General features: G+C 34.1%; 1 non-coding gene and 1 pseudogene across 1 annotated transcript; one reads left to right on the top strand and one right to left on the bottom strand.

Annotated features, from left to right (window-relative positions):
* Nucleotides 1-8102: 8102 nt before the first annotated feature.
* On the bottom strand, nt 8103-9434 carry LOC143600702 (protein JINGUBANG pseudogene; annotated as a pseudogene).
* Nucleotides 9435-19175: 9741 nt separating this feature from the next.
* On the top strand, nt 19176-19249 carry TRNAI-AAU (transfer RNA isoleucine (anticodon AAU)). Its single transcript has one exon. It is a non-coding gene; the product is annotated as a tRNA-Ile (tRNA).
* The last annotated feature ends 4605 nt before the right edge of the window (nt 19250-23854 follow it).

Below are 23854 nucleotides of genomic sequence, written 5' to 3' on the forward strand. Positions count from 1 at the left end.
CGGAAATTGCTCGCTTGTTTTTTCGCTCGATTGTAAACGAGCCGCTCTGCTCGGTTCGGTTCGGCTCAAATATTTTTAATTTATTTTATATATAATTATATATGAACAAATATATTAATAATAAATAGACACCAAACATAAAATATAAGTATACAATTTCTTAAACTCTTTTAAATTTTTTTCATATTCCGTCAATTTTATAGTTTCGTTAGTTCGATTCAAGTTTTCAGAATACTAAAAGTTTGTTTACATGTTCATAATATCTCACTTCAAACTTCTTTCTCCTAAAAATTTACAACCTATTATACGTTTGTCTAAAAACTACTAATTTGTTTACAAAATATATTATTTACAGCCTTTAAACTTGTTTCTTGTTGAACATTTTAAAGTGAAAAGGAAATAAAAAATGCTCGAAATCGCTCGATGTTCAATCGAAAAATGCTCGGTTCGATTTTGGCTCGTTTCGTTTTTCGCTCGGTTCGAATTTCAGCCGTTCGGTTCGGTTGGGTTGTAAACGAGCCAAGCAACGAACAAGCCTTCGCTCGGTTCGGCTCAGCTCGTGAACATCCCGAGCTCCAGCGCAATATGACCCAATTAATTTTTAGACTCTAAAATCTAAAATTCTAAATCAAGAAGGTACGGCCCACCTATGAACCAGCCGAACTGGGCCAGGCCTACAATTTATTTATTTAAACCAAAACAGGAACTCACTCAAAACTAAACTAAAGTTGAAACTGGGGCCCGACGTCAATGGTTTGGTTTGATGGATTTTATCTCGGAAACTGGATCCTTAACTGCCTCATTACCACCAGCAGAGCACACAGATCCCGGTTTCTCTGAAACTATTGTCTACAACCAAACAAAACCAACGAACGATGTACGCCGTGGATTTCACTACCATAACAATATATAAGTGCGACGATCCGTATCTCCATATCCACATCTCAAAACATCAAACAAAGACTTGGGACACAATCAAATTTAAAGCATGTCTGGATTGATTGATATTTGGACCAGCGAGTTGAAGAAGCTGCAAACTGAGAACAAGAATAAGGCCCATGGCTCGAACCCATCTGAGCCAGAGTCACCTTAGTTACCTAACCAGGTGAACCAGTACTTGGTTTGGCCACAGGAGTTGGTCAAGCGAGTCAACTCACTGCCGTTGGTGTTCCCTGCTTATTCCGAGGCTACCGTTTCTATGCTCGTCGATTCCTTTAGCGCTTGATTTGGCAACTATGTGCACATCTGTTGTTTATAATTGTACTTTGTGCTCTTTGTCTTGTACTTTATTTCAAAGTTGCGTAGCTTATGAATTTAGCGTTCTGTTTTGAAGTAATTAAAAGTCTAGTCTTGGAAATGACATAATTACAAATTTTGTCCTTTAAATTCGTCCATGACTAGTTTATAATACCTATTTCTGGAATTTTTTACAAATAATACCTAAAACTATAAATTTGTTTCATAAATGCTTATTTTGAGAATTTTCTCATTAGATGGTGTTTGGGAATTTCTTATTTTACCTCCTTCTAGCTTATAGGTTATAACTTATAAGTAAGTTAAAAGGTGTTTGAAAAATGTTAGATTTTAAATAAGTGTTGAATTGTGTTGCTTATGTATTTTATCCCAAAAAAAGGCACAAAATTTTCAAACAAAACTTTGACAAGGTTAAACTAGTTACACTAGAACTATTAAACTACTTCGGCCCACTTTATTATTTCAATTATTAAGCAGATATGAAATAATTAAAAAGTTCTCAAATTGAAAAATGGTATGACTACATGTTCATTAACCGCCCAGCCGGCCATATATAACAAACGAATCTAACTAATATATTAAAACAACACAATTTTGTCCGTATGTTCTTCATCTAGGTTGTCCATATAGACTTTCATGTCATCAACCTTTCATAAATCTAATTTACACATATTCACAATAAAATTTTAATCAGTGATATTGACTTTTATATTTTTGTAACTTATTAATGTAATTATGATATTAATTATTATAATTATTGGTAGAATTAAAATACTTATCTAACTAGTATATTAAAATAACTCAATTCTTTCACATGTCATTAATCTAGCCTATCCATATCGGACTCCATGTAATCACATTTCCATATAATTAATTTCCATATATTCACTATTAATTTTAATAAACAAAATCTAAAACCACGCAACCCGTTTTGTTTCTCTAACCCGATAACCAGATACTCAGTTGAAGCCATTTGTTATCATCCTCTCAACCCTAATGTGACATTCGTCAAATTCCGAACCCGAAACCCGGCACATTTTGGATTTTTTTTCCCGAATTCATATAACTTATTAAAGTTATTAAGGTTTGATATTTTATTATTATATTTTAGTTTTATGAAAGTTAAATTACCAATTTTGTAAATAATAGTTTTAAATGCAAACAAAGTTGAAGGACTTTTGTGCAAAATTTAATAAACTTGGAGTAAACCTCTTGTTACGTTGTTATCTCAACCAAGAAGTCAGGACACATATCGGCGTTTTTCCGGCAAGTATTTAACACCGAATTAAGATTTAAAACGGCCAATTGATGAGACCATTTGACTCGTAACTTCAAACCGAGCGTTTCGCAACCATGATTGAAATTCAATTCAGTGTTTTAAGCCTCCAATTAACGGAGCGAAAATTGCGGGTTGACCAAACTGATCGTAACGTGGCCTTTAGCTCTGTATAAAATCGTAGAACCATCTTGTGATCCTTTCGCACTCGCATGTCCTCTCAATTTCTTCTAAGCTTTCGTTCTGCGAACGGACTCAAGCTCTTCTAACTCCGTTACTCCGACCAAGTTAATCTCCTTCAATCCAAAAACACATGGGTAATTTAATTGTGTTTCATGTTTGGTTTTATCTGTAGGTACAAAGCCGCTGTCAATTTAGATTGGCAGAGGTATTTATTTGATCAATTTGTGATTTATACTTCTAGGGTTTATATGGATTTGGGGATAAAACTTAAGTTGTGTTTATAATTAATCGAAACCAATCCTTGAAAAAAAAATCTTATTATAGTCCAGTTGGTTTGCGGGTTATATACAAAGTTCCAAACCGATCCAGACTCAGGTCCGAGTCTCTTAAAAAGCAGTTTGTTAGTTTTTTTTACTTTTAACACATTATTATTATTATTATTATTATAATTATTTTAACACTTTATTTTTATTATAAAACCAATTATCATCACTAAATAAATGTTAGATAAACTTACAAATCCAGTTTTGTTTGAAAATCCAAAAATTTGTTTATTTTTTTTCTTTATTCTAAACCATTTATTTAGGTCTTAGAAAAACTCATTATTATAATCATCGTTTAAATTAAGTGAAACGTTTATAAGTTGATTTCTGGTCATATAACTTAATATTGTTGTTGTGTAACTTTTAAGTGTCAAAATTATTTGAAACCATTAATCACGAATTAGCAGCATCGTTAGTTATTTATTGATTCGTCGTATTTTAAAATAGTTACTAAGTTCTAAATTAATAAAATCCGTAACCAGTCGTCTGTTTATAATTGTTAGTCTATAAATATAATTTAAAGCCATTTTATATCAAACTTCTAATCAAGTCCCCAAATTTGGAATACAAACCCTAAATCCCAAATGATCTTGGACGCTCCGTGTTGTTTAGTCTATTTAACTTATTAAAGCGCATATTGTTTGACTGCAATTATAGTTATTCAATTAGTTATATATTGACTATAAATACTATATACTTAACTATAATTGGGATGTTTCATGTATTTAGATATTTAAAAATTTTCAATTCACCAAAAGCATATTAACAATATAATTAGCTGCTACAAGATTTTTAATTTGGACTTTATTATACAATTAAGCATATTAACAATATAATTGGCTACTATAAGATTTTATGTAGCTTTGTCAAGAGTGAAGAGTAGATCCGGTATTAAGTTAGTCATACTCGACAAAGAATCACAACTTACAACTAAAACTACAAATGTTGTTTACAAGGAGATCTTTTGAAACTTAATGTGATAAAGTTTAAACCTGGTATGTATTTGTAAGCTTAGTTTTCAATTAATATTACAAAATTTGTTACTAATATGTGTTTTTTATTTTTTTCAGGTCTCATGGTTCATTTATGTTATATTATTTCTTATTCACTACATTGTTTATTTATAAAGTATTTTTTTTATGTTATAAACATGGTTTAACATCTTTTGTAATATTTGAAGCTAAATTACTTATGCCAAATATTTAGGGGTGAGCAGAAAACCGAATTAACCGAAAAAACCGCACCAAAAAACCGAACCGAAGCATTAACCGATAGTTATTTTTTTGTTTTTTTGAAAAACCGAAATTTGGGTTTTAATTCAGTTATCCGTTTTTAAAAAACCAAAAAAACCGAACAGAACCGATTGACGATGATAAAGATTATCAAGATGATAAAGAATTTACTAAACTTTTAAGAGGGCAACTTCATAGAATAGTAACCAACTTTCAAAAGTGTTTCAATAAAGTCACTAAATTTTAAAAAGTGTTCCAATTAAGTCACTCAACTTTCATGTTTGATTAAATTAAAGGTTTTAATATATTTTTTAGCTTTTTTCTTTTTCGTTTCACATAGGAAACATTTTTATCTTTTTTATGAAGTTGACGTTGAGTGGCGACGTGAATATTATTTTTTATTTTTATATTTTAATATAATTAACATTTTTTAATTTTTTTAAATTTAACTACATATATTGCAAATTCCGACGCCCACATCTTATCCGCCATTTCTTTCTTGACGCACAAAAAAATCGGTGAGACTTGATTTGAAGATTTAGTGACCCGATTTAAGAAAAACATGCATCAGTGACCTAATTGGAACACTTTTGAAAGCTGGTTACTATTCTATGAGATTTTCCCATAAATAAATAAGATGATGAATAAAGATCGAGACTAAACTTTTAGTGCTTTTTAATTTTTAAACTCTATTTAGCAACTTTGTATTCGTATAGTTTCACGTAACACATGCCTATTTTTGTGTTTTGAATTCAATATATATGTGGACTGTGGTACTCACACGTTCTAGTACAAGTTTAAAATATGCATTTTCATTAAAAAAAAAATTTTGCAATCTCAACACATAATTGAAAAAAACCCGAAAATAACCAAACCGAAAATCCGAAAACCAAAAAACCGGAAAACCGAACGGGTTGCATATTCAAATAACCGATTACTTCGGTTTCGGTTTGGGTTTCGCCTAATAACCAAACCGAACCGTGCTCAGTCCTACAAATATTTGTGTTGATTGAATATGTTGTTAATATTTTATATTGTTTGTTGATATGTTTTCCACCCGTGTGTAACACGGGTTATTATCCTAGTATTCAATAAGGCAACTACAAACTTGTCTCACTAAGGAGTGGAAAAAAAGATGGACCGAATGGCCCGAATCATGCAAGAGGAAATTTATCTGGTTGTTCTCTCTCCTAAGATGCAAAAACACCTGAATCCGGAACCGGACCCGAAAAAAATTACCCATAACCGGTTTTTTTATACCCGGGTTTTAATACCCGACCCTACCCGTAGGGTACGGATAGCGTATGCATTTCAGTACCAAAACCCGTACCCGGAACCGGGCCCGATTTATACCCGGTAATACCCGAAAACCAGAACCGGTTCAATACCTGGAACCTGGGTTTTCCAATACTCGAAACCGGGTTTTTCAAATACCCGATCTATACCCGAAATTACCCTAAAAATACCTGAAATTACCCCTAAAAATTGTAACCCATTAAAAAAATCCAATATATGCCCGAAAAAAGCCCCAAAAAACCAAAAATAGGGTTTTTTCAATACCCGAAAATAGGGTATTCAAATACCCGGTTTTAGAATATCCGGTTCGATACCCGACCCGAACTCGATGTATAGGGTATGGTTTTTAGAGAGAATACCCAGACCTGAACCCGACCCGGGTATTACCAATACCCAATCATATCCGAACCCGGTTACCTACCTGAACCCGGGTATTTAAAAACCCGATTTGTGCACCTCTACTCTCTCCTTCCCCTTCTCTATATTTCTTACCTTCCACCTACAAAAGCAAGAATGCAATCTTGAGCACGTCCCACTTATCTAATTTTGGAGAATTGAATAAGAAAGTGATATTGAAAATACTGATTAAGTAGAGTCAAATAACGCATCCACCCGCTTACTAACTGCTAGACGCCTAGACGGAAGTGTGGGATAACCTCCCAGGTAGAGGTGCACAAATCGGGTTTTTCAAATACCCCGGTTTGGGTATGGAACCGGGCTCGGGTATGACCAGGTATTGAAAAATCGGGTATTGGTAATACCCGCGTTGGGTTCGGGTCCGGGTATTGTCTCTAAAAAACATATCCTATGCATCGGGTTCGGGTCGGGTATAGAGCCGGGTATTCTAAAACCGGGTATTTAAATACCCTATTTTTGGGTATTGTGAAAACCCTATTTTTGGGTTCTTTTTTTGGGTTAATTTCCGGTATAGATTGGATTTTTAAGGGGTTACAATTTTTAGGAGTATTTTTGGGTATTTTTCGGTTAATTTCCGGTATAGATCGGGTATTTGAAAAACCCGGTTTCGGGTATTGGAAAAAATTGGTTTCGGGTATGGAACCGGTTCCGGTTTTCGGGTATTATCGGGTATAAATCGGGTCCGATTCCGGGAACGGGTATTGGTACTAAAATGCATACGCTATCCGTTCCCTACGGGTAGGGTTGGGTACGGGTTTGGGTATTAAAAACCCGGGTATTAAAAAACCGGTTATAGGTACTTTTTTCGGGTCCGGTTCCGGGTACGGGTTTTTTTTCACCTCTACTCCCAACTACCAAAAGGTGTTAAGCTTAAGCATGTTAGACTTTGTGGCCTCCGCCCCAACATAAGCATAAACAAGCCCAAATGTAAACTGTTTTAAACCAAACCCAATGATAAATAAACATAATAGCAATAGGCCCATAAATAATAATAATAATAATAATAATAATAATAATAATAATAATAATAATAATAATAATAATAATAATAATTCGGTTGTGGTGTGATTAGAACCAGACTACATAGGGTAGTTTCTTTTATATTTTGTTCAATATTCCAGGATAGGGAGAAGCATTTGTGTTTGATGACTTGATGTTTTCCATTGTCCATCTTAACGCCAATTATATAACTTAATAGAAACAAGTAAAGATGTAAGAGCTACCCACAATTGAAGTTAGTTATGTTAGTTTTAAGTTGCTAACTATTAAATCCTACATAATTTTTTAACACCTCTTCAAGCTAAGCAGTATTGATGTTTAGCTTAAAACGTTAGAAATGAGAATCTAGTGAGCTCAAACTAGAGGTGCAAATCCTAACCAGAGCCATTGTAGATAGATAGTATGCCATTGTTATATGTGTTATTTTACACAAATCATAGATTATTTACTTTTGTTAGATAGAAATTGTTATGTGCCCTTTTCTTCGGAAATTGTAAATAAGTTTAATATGCAGAATTAACTATATAATCCTAACAATTTTTCAATGTTCTGTTAGTGAATGACCGAATGAGTAGTCGATGTTCCCTGTGTAAGTCCGTGGTCTATAACATGTCGGTCTGACCTTAGTTGGTGAAGGACACTCAATAATCCTTCAGTTGACGACTTCTGATATCAAGTTACCGATATCATCAAAACATTAAAGAGCTTTGTTTGTTTCAATTTTAAATATCATAACAATAGATACACCTTTTGAATTTTATTGGAGACGTCGATTTTGCAATCATAACTTACTTCACACTATTATATAACATATATAAGGCCTTGATACATATAAGACGTGCATGAAGCATTCATTTCAAGATGCATATCATTTCAAACAAAGGGAGCATGTATATAAGTATACTCATGTACAAAACATTTACAAACCTTTAATTACATTTTTTCAGTAAAACACTAGCATATAATGTCCATAAAGAATTAACGGCCATCTACCTTTTAAATAAACAAATAAAAAATTATCCTTCTTAAGAGTTGGTGATCGATATTCATAACCACAATGTTTATCAAAACCTCAAACTTGGTCGAATATCATCGTGACCATCTCCACCCTACCGCTCGTGTTCATACCTCAAACTGTGGTTGCTCCGACACCCGCCAAAGCTTCACCGAGTTATCCAAACTACCACTATAGACCACCCATTCATCACTCTCATCGTCATCTTTAGACACTTCCTGAACCGCCAAGCACTTAACCGGTCCAGAATGCCCGTTCAAAACCGACAAACACGTGTGCATCCCATCACCTTCCCTCCGCCACACGCATATGCTATTATCCGCCGAACCACTCAACAACAAGTTTCCCGCGGTAGCAACACAAAGCACTGCCAACTTATGTCCCCTCAAAACGCCCCCGTGTGAGAACCCGTGTTTCTCCCAAACCCAAAAGTTCACCAACCCATCAGAGGATCCAGCATAGACGGTGGCGTCAGCGGCACTCACGGCCACTGACGTCACCGCGCTGTCCTGATCCAAAAGTGTGGAAACAAGAAGGTGTTTAGTTGTTTTCCCGACTAACTCCCTTCGCCACACTTTCACTGTCCCATCAGCTGACCCAGTAAAAACCAGACAGTCAAACCCTATGATAACGCTATTAATAGCGTCATCATGGGCACTTACAGATTCTAAACATTTAGAATCTGTAAGTCTCCATACTTTCATGGACTTATCCCATGACCCCGAATACAACAACCCGTTTTCTTCGTCTAAACTCATGCACGCAACCGCATCGTAATGTTTTACCCAGGGAACATTGCGATGCCGTCGTACTTCAATATAGTTATTCGGGTTCATCGAGCTTTTAATATAGTCTTTCGTGGTCGGTAAACTACCAACCCGTTTATAACCTTTTTTCTTCTTATACTTCCACACCCGAATCTTACCGTCCTGGTGACCGGTATATATCCGGTCACCAGAAACAACAATCGCTTTTACCAACCCGCTACTCGATTTAAAACCCGAAAACTCCATCAAACTCTTCCACACCCGAATGTTCTTCGAATCCGAACCCGTGTACAACAAATCACCTGAAGTGGCCAACGAATATATATGTCCTTCTTCACGTACCAATGATCCGATCAAGCCAGTGTTATGATGATTATTAATATAATCATAGTCACCATTGTTTCCGTTAGAGATGACATTAATCCATGGTGATTTGGAGTATGGTGAGGGCATGTGGTTGAATGGTGACATGAAGTAAACCGGCGATGATGTTGCCGACATGACTGAGCTAGGAAGTGAGGCGTTGCTACGGCGGTGGTCGGTGTTTTCATCCGGTGGGTGGTGGGTTGTGATGAATACGTTTGGTTCGGAGCTGTGGAGGAGGACGGCGAGTTTCTGTCGCCGGAGCAGTGTGGTTTTGCTGGTTATCATGTTTGTCATTTTGGAGATTGATTGAATGAAATGAAAATAATAAAAGTGAAAGAGAAGGTGAAGAGTCGTATTTATAATGTGTGTGAAAAGATATATATGTTGCGTGTTGGGGGTTGGGTAAAAGTAGGTGTACAATGTGGCGGAGATTCGACACGTGCTGTTATCGTTTATGTTGCGTAGTACGTTTCTGTGAGAAGCCTCTTAAGGTTCAATACTTTGAATATTCTCAAGAATAACGTTTTTTATATTATTAAATTTATAAAATAACTTTCCTACATCACACTTGAAATGAAATTTACGTAATGGCGGGCTGGGGCTGGTTTTAGGTCTAACTAGCAAATACGTTTACCTAAACAAATTCGTGGATTAACCTATTTATTATTCATGTCAATTCTTTAAAATGTGTTTACTGTAATAACCTGCAATATTATATTTGGGTGTTTTTACGGGAAAAATATAGAAGTTTAAAAATAAACTAACGTAGCTTAAGCATAACTTGCTAAAAAGTGATTGATTACATACTATAAAGTATGAATATGCAAAAAAGAAAAGGCAAAGCAAATTTCAATGTTAAATATATAGTGTCATATACTCATACTGAGATTCATGTATATAGCATGGTTCTCGCGCGTTTATTTCACACTTTAAATAAAATGGTGAATAAATTGAGATGCCTAAGGATCAAAAGTGTAGCTCAAGAAAATGGTGAATTTTCCTTTTTATAGTATTGGACTTCCGTGCTCCTATCTGTTAAAAAGCTAGTTAAATCACTTGATGAATCAAATACACATAAATTTACAATACAAACATGTTAACGATTTTATAGGATTAACTAGAAACTAATCAAATTAGTCATTTTAAAATTTTTAAAAAGGGGTTGAATTATGATCTATGACAATATGTCTGGCCCTATATAGCATGCCAATGCGTGAATTGCTTAAAATTTTCTCATTCAAAGCACAAATTACTTGTTCAGGAAGTTTGGTGTGTCGATCATAGATAGGTTTTTTGCCACCTTTAGAAAATTTTAATTTGAAACCGTCAAAGTTCTTCAGTCAAGTTTACGTGTAAGACACTTTTGTATTCATTTTTTCGTTCATAACATTCTTGAGCACATGCACATAGTCACATAGAGGTTTCTAGGACGCGTTCACCCAAAGCAATCCAACAAAAATCTGTTCCTTTTATGTAAAGATTGCAATGCAACCATAGCTATCAATTTGTGGTCCACACCCTACTTAAATAATAAAAGTGCAGAATATGTCCTTAACTTTTAAGTCTGGTTATCACCGTCCAACGGAGCTTGATGTGGGGGACCAATATTTATTTATATATTTAATAGACCGTATATGAAAAGTGTAAACTCTCTTTTATAATATTGTTACCGAGTACTGGAACGTGTTCGTCTTATTTTTTTGGGCACCATAACTTTGACTTTAATCTAACGCCAAACAACATAATCAAAACATAGAAAAATAAGCATGTAAATGTATGAGATAACTTAAGACAGTCAAATACTGATTAGAAAGGAACAATTACATGTATCCGATTAACCCATTCTTCAAGCATACTTTGGTAAAATATGTAATTCAGTAAATGTTTAAGTTTAAACATTGATATATGCATATCATTTCACTCATGTCATTTCGTTAGTATACCTATGTAAATTTTCTTAAAAAAACGAGTTTTTCTAAGTTTGGACGAAAAATTATCTATACTATGTGTTCATACATTGATATGTATGATTGATTATGTAAACGAATCCCACATCACAAAAAGCCACAAAAGTAGAAAATGAAGAACCCGATTGAGTCATTGACAGCTTACAAGGTATATGCTAAACTATTCATGAAAAATAAATATATCAAGAGCACTCGATTATATCTTATCTTTCAGGCTGTTATGTTGTGGAAAGGCGCCCATGACGCTTTCATGTCATGTAGGCATGCTATCACCTGAAACACCACCCCGTTCCAAGAAATTAAGAAGGTGTTAAATAGTAAGTTAGTTAACACATATACGCCTTACCTTGAATGCTAAATCTAGCAGGGTTCAAACTTTGCCACTGAAGACAAGCACATGGTGTTGACCTATAAAATATTTATGTTGGCTAACACATTGCGCTAAATATAAATTTTGTTTGTTATTTTCATTATGATCTTTATTTTGTGTTAAATTTCCAGATAATTAAAATATGAGCATTTGCATATATCCCCTACTAAGTTACCTTATTACATCTTTACACATCCATTAAAAATCAATTACATATTTTCCCTCCCTAAACCACACATATTACATATCTACCTATTTCATTAAAATAAACTAATTAAATGGCTGTTTTACCCTTAATTACATAATTAAATAAGGATTTACATATATTCCCTCCTTAAAACATCAATTACATATCTTCTCAAGTTCAATCCAAACGAGTCGATGTAAAGTCGAACATATCGAACACTAATAAAGCAATTGGCATCGAACTTTTTAATCAATAGTCAATATAAAAAGTTTTGGATTTAAATTTTTTTTACCAACAAAAACAACTCAAGTATAATAAAAAAGTGTCCATGAGACGGCGGAAAAGTGGTAGTGGTCATTTATGGTGAAGAGATTGCAAGAAGCTTGCCGGAAAAATCGAGCTTGTCGGAAACTTTGTTTTTTAATTAATTTATTAATGGTAAGAGATATAAGTAACTTGGTAATTTGATATGAAAAGAGAAAATACGTAATTGTTTGTTTAGGTGTGGGAAAATATGTAATTAAAGGTGTTTAATAAGGGAAAATATGTAAAAAATCCCATTCAAATAAGGTAATGGTACATAGTAATATTAACGGTAAAAAACAGACTTCTTAAATTTACACTATTGTATGTTAACTTCCATGGTATATTGGTATTGTCTTCTCTGTTTAATTTCTTTCTTTTGTTTTTGCGTGTACATCAAGTCCTCAACTAAGGTAGAAGACTAGAAACCTTAATTTTATAGTCATATCAAAAGAAAATAGGCTAATCATTTAACAGCAATAAACATATGTATTTAAATGTGTGTATAAATGGTTAGGCTGAGGGGTGTGGGGGGCGCGAGTGGGGGCGCCAGCCAATAATATTGTGACGTGTGGCAGAGAGAGAAACTTGATAAGATGGGTGTTGTTAGTGGTGCTCGCGCCCCGGGACATGGTGTGGAGGGGCGCGAGAGGGGGCGCGAGCGGTTTTTTTTTTATTTTTTTATAAATGTATTAAAAAAACGTATTATTAAAAAAACTCATAAATTATTTAAAAAAACACACATTATTTAAAAAAACATTATTCTTATTCTTCGGCTTGGTCTTCTTCGATCAACCTCTTCCGGATACGTTCCTTTTGTTTTTCCATCAGCATTTGGTCGACCGGATTTAGGTTACTGAAGTCTCTTGTAAGGAAGTCCAAATCTCTCATTCTTTTTTTTTTCCTTTTTGTCATTAGAGACCACCTCCATGGTTTTGTTGAATTTATTGAGGGATTCAACAAGATCGTTGATGTTTACGGCTTCCCCCTCAGCCGGTTTTTTGCCCCTGGCGTCCCTTCCCAATGGCCGCCTCCTCGGCGGTGAAGACGTTTCCTCCCCCGCAACGTTTAGGTCGAATCCAACCCGGCAATCCGACCCGGCGGAAGTGCTGTACGCTCCAGACGAACTAGTTTTATTCCGTTTCGGCCCTACTTCCGCATCAACGTCCGGCGCCACCAGCTCAACCCACTTAGAACACCTTCTCAACCTCTCCCACACCTTTACATCGTCCCACGTCTTCACCGTCCCATACCTCCGCAGGCACTCCTGCTTCCACTCTTCGACAGTGAAATTATAAACCGCCAAATCGTCACTGCCACTTGGTCTCATACGACCGGCGTTCCTGTTGAACAGATTAGTAAACAAGCCGACAAATTTTCTGATTTCGGTCCACCGACCCGAAATCATATCGGCGTTCCGCTCTGTACTCCCAACGAGCGAATAGAACGTCTCCCTAACCTTTGTCCAAAAGACCTTGCTCTTTTGGTAGTCCGCTGCAAAATGCATAAATAAATTTGTAAGTCATTTAACTTTTTTATTTAACTTTTTTATTAAAAATCATTTTTAAAAACGTTAAAACAATTACCGCAACGCCGATCCTCAGAAGTGACTATCCAAGCCCGACACAGGGCTTCCTTCTCATCCGATGACCACGGAGTGATTTTCCGTTTCGTCCTTCCGGTCGAAGCCGAACCCGACCCGTCCGTTGCAACTTGTTTTTTCCGGTGGACGCGTCTTCTTTGTCCCGCAGCTTCACCTTCTGGTTCTTGTGTCTCCGGAACTACAAAGTTAGGAGACGGTTGTATGTTGGATGGTTGAAAGCCGGATGGTTGTTGCGACCCCGAATAAAACATCGCTTGGTCCGGTGCCGACCATAAATCGTCGTAACTGTAATCTGAATCTAGGTTTGGGTACCAATTTCCAGCCATGTTTTTAAAAAAAGGTTTGGAAGATGGGGTGATTTTGGGTTTTGGGTGTGGTATGTGATATTGGTGTTGGTTTGGGTTTGATATAGGTTTAATAGAGAGAAAATTGTATGTTTTATATTGTTGTTTGGTTTGTATTTGATATAGATATATATAGAATAAAATTTTTTTTTTTTTTATTAAATAAAGAGCCAACGGCTCATTTTCACCATTCCAACGGCTCTTTTCACCATTCCCAAGCCCATTTACGCCCCACAGGTCCCGCTAACCCCCTTGCGCCTGCCTCTTTTTCCGCGCTCGCGCCCCTCTCGCGCCCCTCTCGCGCCTCGGTGGTGTGGTGCTCGCGCCCTGGGGCGCGAGCGGCTGGCCTCTTGCGCCCTTTCTAGCGCTCCACACCCCTCAGCCTTAGTGTCAAGTTAAATCTTATTAAAACCTCTTGTCTTAATGACTTGATTTAGGGCTGGTTGGGAATCAGTGATGAATTAATAAGATGTATGACTGATTGACTGATTAAGAAGTAGTTAAAGGAGGCATTCTCGGTAAGGGGTATATATTTTGACAATTTAAACTATGTGTTTTGAATATATCTAACTTGCCTCAATTTTGAATAAATTTTATGTCGACACGTAAATAGAAATAAACACGTCTTAACGATATATTCGAAATTTTGTAAACTTTGTATTTTATAAGTTATTAAAGAAAAACTAAATCCTAGTAAAATGAATCACACTAATAAATTATTCTAAATTACAAAAACAAAGAAGTTAGATGTCGTGGAGTAAAACGCATTACTGACATGTTTTCATTGTCACACATGTTTTTCTTTTAAACTGATCGTCACGATGTTTTTTTGGCACAAAACTCATCTTCATGTGTAATGATGCCCGGCGTCAATGTTTCATTGGAAGCTGATTTCATCTTTACGCTGAGACTGAGACGAGTTATTTTTAAAATTCACAACAGGGAGTTCTAAACTTCTCTTCAAAGATTAGTTATAAAAATTTTACCTTTGTAAGTATCATGACAATATGATGACGCATATATCATTGTCAGGATCATTTGGTCAAGCTGAAAAGTGGTTAATTCCAAACCAAATAATTCATGAAAGATCTTGGTTTGAAGAAGTAAAACCTCTCGCCGAACTATTGACTTTTAGGAGGTGCAGTGATCTACGGATAATGCATGATGCCACGTACTGATACTGCTATCTAACTTTTTAAGCTTTGACTTTTTAATATGATGTATACAAACAGATTTTATACACTTATTTTTTAATCATCAGAAAAAAATTATAACATATAAAACACACGTTTTTAAGTAAACGCATAGAAGTTAAAAGCAGATGCTAGAAATACTAGGATGCCAATCGTGTAGCGTAAACTCTAACTTTCATACATAATATCGATCCGTTCAACACATTTATCTAAATGTGTCAAACTGGTTGACGAGTTATGCTGAAACTAATCAAGTTGTAAACGTATCAATTGGGTTGATGGGTTGTAAAAATAGGTCAAACAAACTATAAACGGATTAGTGGGGAGGTCTGTTAGTTAAATAAGTTGGTGTGTTGGCATGTTTAATTTAACGAGTCATCTAATTGACAACTTGATTCATACGTTGTGCCAAAAGTTGTGACTTATGGAACTTGTCCACTCACACATTAAGCAATCCCAACTTGACCACTAATCAAGTTGTAAATATCTTGTCCAAAAACATTGTGTTTAATTTAAACAAGTTAATTCTTATATGACCCACTGTTAAACGGAGTAGATATTATATATATTACAATTATGGGGGGCGGTTGTGCAACATACTTGTTCTTTGTGTATATTTGTTTGTACTTTGAAGTTATGTAGAAACGGAGGTGGCCTGTACTCTAATTTGGACTTTTGACTTTGGCATTAGGTAGGTTTTGACTTTCTTTTATACTTATATATACTTTTGGTAACACGAATTTATGCAAACAGTCTTGCTTATCAAACAAATTCATGTTTTGTGTTCGTATGTCGCTTAGCAACTTTTGAGTCTTTTGTGGTTTTCTCACACCTCCTCCGCAACGTGGGGGTCTTCCAACCAGTTACAATACAAAACTTGATTGTCTTGTTCACGTGAGTAAACAATAATAATCTAAAAACAAAGTAGTTGCCCTGCCAGTTCAATAACATCAAATTATAAAAAATAATCATGTTAATTTTAATTAAATGTAAACATAGATATTTTATATATATATAGGGTTAGGTTAGAATAAAAACCTGTTTGAGTTGTGAAAACTCTAGAAACTCATTCTCAACCACATGTTTTTAATTAAAAATTAAATCTTGTAGTCCACAATTAAAGTTAATAAAAAATGTTAAAGTTTATTTACATTTTCTCTCTCCTGAAAACATATATAAAAATTACTAAAAAATGTAAAAAAAATAGCAAAATATATTTTTTTATGTTTTCGATGTTTTGTATTAAATGTAACAACATATATTACATGTAACCAAAAAAAAACAACGATGTTACATACGGTTTTCACGGGTTTTCTCAACTCAAGAGGGTTTTCAAACTATACTTCTCCTATATATATATATATATATTAAAAACCAAATACTCGTCCTCTCACAAATTCTACTATTCAAGAATTGTACAAAATTTGATATGTGTGAGGATCTTAAAGTTTAATCGTTTTCAATATAAGTCACATCGAAAATATTGAGGAGATCATTTACATTCCAATACCGATAAAATAATTTGAGTTTTGTTTACGTGGTTGTTTGTATTTCTTGCAATTCCATGCGCTGCATTACTTCGATTTTGTTACTTCTTGACGTTAATCAACGACTGATTTCATGATAACGTTTGGACACTATTAGTTTATTTGGTTAAGGTTTCGCATCCCGTCGCAACTTTATAATACTAGTTTAAAAGTAAAAGGTCGTTCAACTTATATCGTGTAGCCGTGTAGCATCACCATAATTTAAAAATCTTTTCCTACTTGTCTAGCTGTTTCCCACATATAAAAACTAATATAAAAAATAACTATTGCCACCGTTGTATGCGATTTGGTCTCATATACATTTATCTATGACGTACGTTGTGTCATGTGTGTCACACATTTACAATCGACGTAACTCCTTGGTTTTTTGATATTATTATAAGCGACAATCAAGTCACAATTCACATAAATTTGTTTAGAAATAAACGACTAAAACCAAATATTAGACCAATCGTTCGATTTGAGAATCAATCATCTCTCAACTTTGCATGTTATTAGACGTATCAAAAGTTGAACTTATCTCCATTTCTAACAATTTGAACCAGCCAATCGAACCACTTCTAAAAAAAGCTATTATGTACTTCGATCGTTAATCTTTTAAATTTCTGTTTATATATACGTCAAATTATTGATCTTTGATTTGCAACATTAGGAAGAATGATTCTTTAAAAGTCACCATGTATGTTAATACCAGGTTCGATTATTTATTTCTTTTCTATCCAATGTTAACTGTAATATGAGTTATGTATTTCCTAAATAACACAAACATACTTTTTGCCTTTTAATTTATTAAAGTATATACTTTTAAAGTGTCGTGTTAGCAGGTAACAATAATATAAAACGTTTGAAAAATGTATACGCATAGAGGTGTTATGTGGCTTCATGTGCTAGAAGCATGTGGTGTCGACTACACGTCGTCGCTTGTTTAAGTAAACAACCGTCAATTTCTTCAGCCTAACAATATTATTTTAACTCTATTAAGATTATGAATCTTGCCACAATTAGTCATTTTCAACACGTGGTCACCCTTTTCTGCAAAATAAATAAAAATGTTTCTTATATGTGTTGCTTTAAATATTATTATAAAATTGAAGAAAAGAAAAGTCAATGAAGAACATTAATAAAATTGCGCAGCTTACAAGTACACTGTATGCTGCTTCTTTTTGCCCTACATTAATAAAGTGGACCGATTATGAAAAAACATCTAAATGACATTTGAATTCATAGAATGTATTTGATATTAGAACTTAGCGATCTGAGGGGGAAAAAAAACCCAATAAACGTCACTTGATATGGAGAACAAGTAATAAGTAATACCTGGTTACCGGGATAAACAAAATTCGACCACAAATTATTTGCCTTCAAGCTAGTTACGTGGATTTCAAATCGGTCACCCACCCTGAATTTTAAAAACTGAAATAAAATGCAAGCACATGCAGAAAAATGAATCCTGAAGCTGATGATACAGTGACCAAGGTTAGTCTACTCACATACTTAAATTGCCACCCATCATTTCTAACTACGTTTCTCTGAACGTCCCACATGACTATGAGAGGACATGTTAACTGAGTTTATCTTTTGTTATAGCTATTATTATTTGATTTGACATGTATCTTTAAATTTGATTGGTAGGAATTATTTTCTCTCTATTATGAATGTTAGGATACTTATTGAGTTATTGATGATGTTTTATCATAATTAATCTATCTTAAAATCTAGTTCCTTCTCTATACTTACGGAGGGGAATCATTATTAATTAATAACCACTAATTGTCTTGTATTTAAACTAGAAACAATGAGGCTACATATGACAAGAATGGCATATTAATGGGACCAAGAAGTGGAACTAGATGAGGATGTGGTTTTATAGGCCCTTAAACGTGTGGTGTAGGGTGTTGATGTTGGCATCTTGTCATTTGTTTTTAGGATTATCGGGTTGACTATGAATCAACCATCGATTTCGTGGGTTGCTAAGATTCAATATTTGTATCACATCAATCACTATTTAATCATTGAAATCTATTAATCTTGATAACGTTTCATGGTTGATGGCTATGGATCTTGAGATACTTGATAAAACATCAAATACTATGATTAAATCGTATTATAGACATGTGTCAGTCTTTTTGACCAACACAAAATTCACATCTATAGCTTATTCAATGATATGTGTTAACATTTTGTGAGGTAAACTTATCTTTTTCTGCTTCTTTTACTTCATCTTTCATCTCATCGTAATATATAAATTTACAACTTAAATCACTTTAAAAATGAAAATACCTTGGTGACCTGACTCAATGACATATATTATGTGACTAGATAATAATCAATATCTATTCATGTGCCCTAAAATCCTAAATAAATCCATTTGTGATTCAAAATACTGTTGAATACATTCAATTTGTTTGATTGCTACTGTGATTATGTTGTAGTCAAACACCAAACTCTTTGTTACCGTAAGATATTTTGTGCCTTCTGTGATGCTTTTTTTGATTCATGCCTCTTAGAAATTGAATTAGTATAACATAGCATCGGCTTATTTGCTCAGTTGGTTAGAGCGTCGTGCTAATAACGCGTAGGTCGCAGGTTCGAGACCTGCATTGGCCAGTTTAGAGCTTTTAGTTTTTACCCCTTGCATTTTCAAAATCATTATCAAAGTTTGAGATATTTATTAACAAAACAAATTATTTCTTCAGATATCATTCATTTAGAACTATAAATTTATGGTTGTTTATTTTTCAGGTTCGGGTTTCGATGAAAAAAAAAATGTGTAAAGTTGGCTCATCGTTTAATTTAAAACAATCAAAATCGAACCACAAACACTTCTGCATAAAATGTTTTTTTTATTAATTTGTAAACTATAGTAATATCACACTTAAATTAAAGATAATAAAATTCTCGTTTTTATGATGTTGTTTATTTAAGAAAGTATTGGCGTATGAAAAAGTTGTGACTGTTTAAAAACCGTGCGGGCAGTTGGGTTAAAAGTAAAAATCTACCTATTTTATTAAACCAACACAATCCTTTCACATGTTATTCAACTAGACCCTCCACATAGATTGCCAAGTGTACAAGTTTCCATTTTTACAATTTCCATTTTATGAATTATAAAATGAAAAATATGTTGTTGGTGAGAATCAAACTCATTACATTGATTTTAAACTGTTTATGCCTTACCAACTCAACTAAATGAATTGATGGTAACCTTTTTTTTTTCTTAATTGGTAAAGATTCACAACCTTTTATTTTTATTTTTTAATACAAATACAAATACAAATTATTCTTACTAATCTATGTATTTTAGAAAATTATTTATATCATATGAATTTATAAGATATGTTATTATACATATTATTCAATTTAAATTTTTTATTGTATTTTTTTAATTACTCGTGTATCACACGGGCTATATCCTAGTACAAAAATATATAAGTAAAAGATTAAAGACCAATTTTATAACTTTAAGAGATTAAAATTGTAATTATTTTGAAAAAACTTAAAATGCACGTGATTTTTAATATTACAATAACGTTTTGCCCCTGTTAAATGTTGTACCTCATATATTGAAAGTTGTAAATTACTTAAAACATGGTGTCTTAATTTGTCTACTAGATATAGCACAGATAAAAGAAATTTGTTGATGGTACCATTAGATGATGTCACACTTTGCCCAACAACAAGTTCTCAAAGGGCTTAATCGACTTCTCCACATTTTCATTGGGCTCATTATGTTTGTTGGTTTTGCATTTAGTCTTGTCTCTTGACCCGACTGCATTTCCAGCATATGATTTAGGGCCTGCTGCTAATTGTTTTAGATAAACATTTTTTTTGTCTAAATATTTTGGGCCTGCTGCTAATTCTCTTTTATCACATTACACTCATACATGATACACATCTAGTCTAGTTACTGCCTCAACCAAAAGTATTTTATCTATCACTCATCCAGGGCGTCTCAACCTTTTTCGCGGCCTAAAGCAAAGTAAAACTTAGAGGCCTTTTATTTTTTCTTTAAAGTTGTTTTTGAAGTGTAATAAAAATATGGTTAAATGTTCGTCCAAACAAATTATATTTAAATAAACCATCAACAAATATATATTTTATTTTCTATTGTTTTTGTTAGACATATTATTTAGTTTTCAACAATAATATTAAGTAGGTTATAACTTTTAACCATACTATTACACCTGGCTCGTTGTTTATCGATGTTTTGATATTTTTTTATTACAAAGTAATACGTTACTCAAGTAATATATTTTTTAATCTGCATGTACACTTAAAATTTCATCTCAAACAAGAATAGAAAAAAATAAAATAAAAGTGCTTGTGAGATAAAAGTGTATATCAAGATAAAAGTATATGTAATGTAGAAACAATTTAATTTATATTACTTTTCCAAAAAACCTATGGTACAAATAAACTAGTCACTCCATCATACATTGAATTTAATAATATTTAAAAAAAACAAGTCTTTATGAAGCTCATAATTACTTTGTTGAAAAAGTAAACTACAATTACCAATGCTTTTACCTATCATCTCTTCATCTTTAACATTCGTCTTCTGTAACAACCAACACCAACTATTTCAACAACTATTAAAACAGAGCAAACACACGTATTATTCTTATTAGTTTGTTACAAAGTTTCTTTCTTCTTTCTTAAGAATCATGAATATCACATTTACAAAATATACATCCAGCTTAAAACATATGTTACAAAGCATCTTAAAATTGAAGGCCTTCAAAATATGGAGGCCTAAAGCCATTGCTTCACTTGGATTACCCTAGAGCCGGCACTGCACTCATCCCATTTCGGTGGCATTCTCATATTGTGGCATGTATCTCATGTTAGTATTTTAGTGTAATTGGATTAACTGGTCGATCAATTTAATTATAATAAACATTAAGCAAGTTCGGTATGCGCAGAGTGCACGCTTTCTTTAGTTTAGTATGATGTTAGGGGCAAAGCCCCTAACGAACAAGGGCTGCCCCCGGTTGCGGGGTCTAGGGGCGGCAGCCCCTAGCAGTGTCCAAGGGGGCAGCGCCCCTGGCTGGGGTTAAGTTGCCAGGTCAGCTTGGAAAAATTTTATTTTCGTTAATATTGCTTCATTAAAATTTCATTAGAAAAATGAATTTTATAATTATGTCACACATAATCATAAGTTTAATTTGGAGTTTATTTATTAACGAATTTTGAATTTTGAATTTTGAATAAGCAGTTATCTAACATGGAAGCTGCCTGGAAACTGCCTTAGGGTTAATATATCGTTCATTGTTTGATTGACGCTTCTTCTGGTTCGTCTTCCTCACAAATTCCATACGAAATTCTTGTCTTAATTTAGAGTTTTATCCGATTAAAGTATTTTGGAGAATCACCAAAATAACTTTTAATCTGAAAGTTATTACACGACTCTCTAAATAATCCAGGTTGCTATTTTGAAATCTCCAACATCTCATCACTTCATGTTGATGCCATATCTCTAAAAACAAATTGCAATGTCTGTAGCACTTGCAAATCGACTGGATTACCCGTTAATCCTTTTTTTTCGTTGGTCTTGTAGCATTGTGCCTTAACTTATCATTTATCGTGATATTTAGGGTCTGTTACCCGCCCTTTCTCATTATGGTTACCACTACTTTGTCACATTTACTTTACCCTTTCTCATTTTGATTTTGTTTGCCTCACATGAATGTATCCGTTGACCACTGTTCCTAATTCGTTGACTAATTTTTCTACTTAAACATGATCAACCTTGTTTTCCAACACCATAGCACACTTATTATGTGATGGTACCCTCACATTATAGGCGGATTTGTAATGATGCCGCTCATGCTAGCTCTCGCCAACATTGTTGATTATAAGTGGGTGTTTAGGGTCAAGAGACACTTTGATAAATAAGTGAGTATATATAACGTCTGACTAGTAACACATTTCTTATTGGAGATTTAACTTATATTGTGTATATGGCATAGCCTCGTTTTGTTGACTAGTCTCACCCACATCGTGTCTGCTTGTTGTAGAAGGCTTTTTGTGGTCTTAACTCTTAAGCATGCTTCGGCGGCTTGGTTTTCGAAGCTATTTATGACTATCTTTGCACCTGGATTTAATTGGTACGCCTTCGATACCTTGCTACTTTTATATTGTCAAGATTCAATTACTTGTTACGCGCGTGTATACGTTGAGTATATTCTTTAATTTCAATAAGAGTTTTTCAAGATTTAAATACACGATGATTCGCAAATTACCATTAATGCTTTGGAGAGTTTGGACATAATATTGAACTATCTTCCTGAGCTATATGCCACATTCTCTCACGATTGTTCACACTTATCATAAGTTCTTAACATTGAGGCTTCAGTCGGAGCAAACCTCCGTCCGCCTTAGGTTATCCAGCCTGACAGATCTCTTGGTATACTAGGTCATGTGGTTGATCTTTTACCTTATTGGAGCACTAATGGAGTATTTTGGTATTTGCTGTTGGTGTGGGCCGATAATGCTTATGTTGTGAGTAGTATTTCTCAATTTATCTAGAAACCTAACGATGGATGTTGGTTAGAACTTAGAAGTCAAGGTATATTAAGGGTACTAGTACTATTGGCTGGCTATCTTGCGCTCCTCTATAAATATTATCCAATGTCACTCGGATGCTGATTGAACCATTTTTCTAAATGATTGTCGTTCGAACGCTGATTATTGTGTTTTTCCAAGAAGTATCACATTGTTACCAATTGGTCTTGTATTGAAGTCGAGACATGCTGCTGCTGAGATCCTAAGAATTATGCCACTAACGCATGAGTTACTAGTTTAAACTCATGTTAGTTTTAATATAATGTATTATACAACAACAACGTATGATAAATAATAAAAAAAATAAGCATGAAATAAGATAAAGTATGGTGGTGATCTTAAATGGTGCTGGACAATAAAGTTTAATTAGAGATGGCGATCATAAATGCTTAACCCCCACTACATTTAAAATTTTAATGGCCTGCTGCTTCATCAGGCCAATTGGCGCGCCTTTCATTAATTAACTACATCTTTACACTCATTCATCCTCACCGTTTACTCATGCTCATTAATCCTACGTGTCACTCATCTTCACCCTCTGTTATATCTCTCCGGTGACAGCAACGCCTCTGGATCACCACTTCTCAACCGACTCGATGAAAACACACCGGAATTTATCCTCCGCCGAGACGAACCGCTGGATTCCGT

The sequence above is a fragment of the Bidens hawaiensis genome, unplaced genomic scaffold (assembly GCF_021521415.1).
Source record: "Bidens hawaiensis isolate Kalapana, Puna unplaced genomic scaffold, B.hawaiensis_p1.1 tig00001960_1, whole genome shotgun sequence".
In the NCBI taxonomy this organism is placed as follows: Eukaryota; Viridiplantae; Streptophyta; class Magnoliopsida; order Asterales; family Asteraceae; genus Bidens; species Bidens hawaiensis.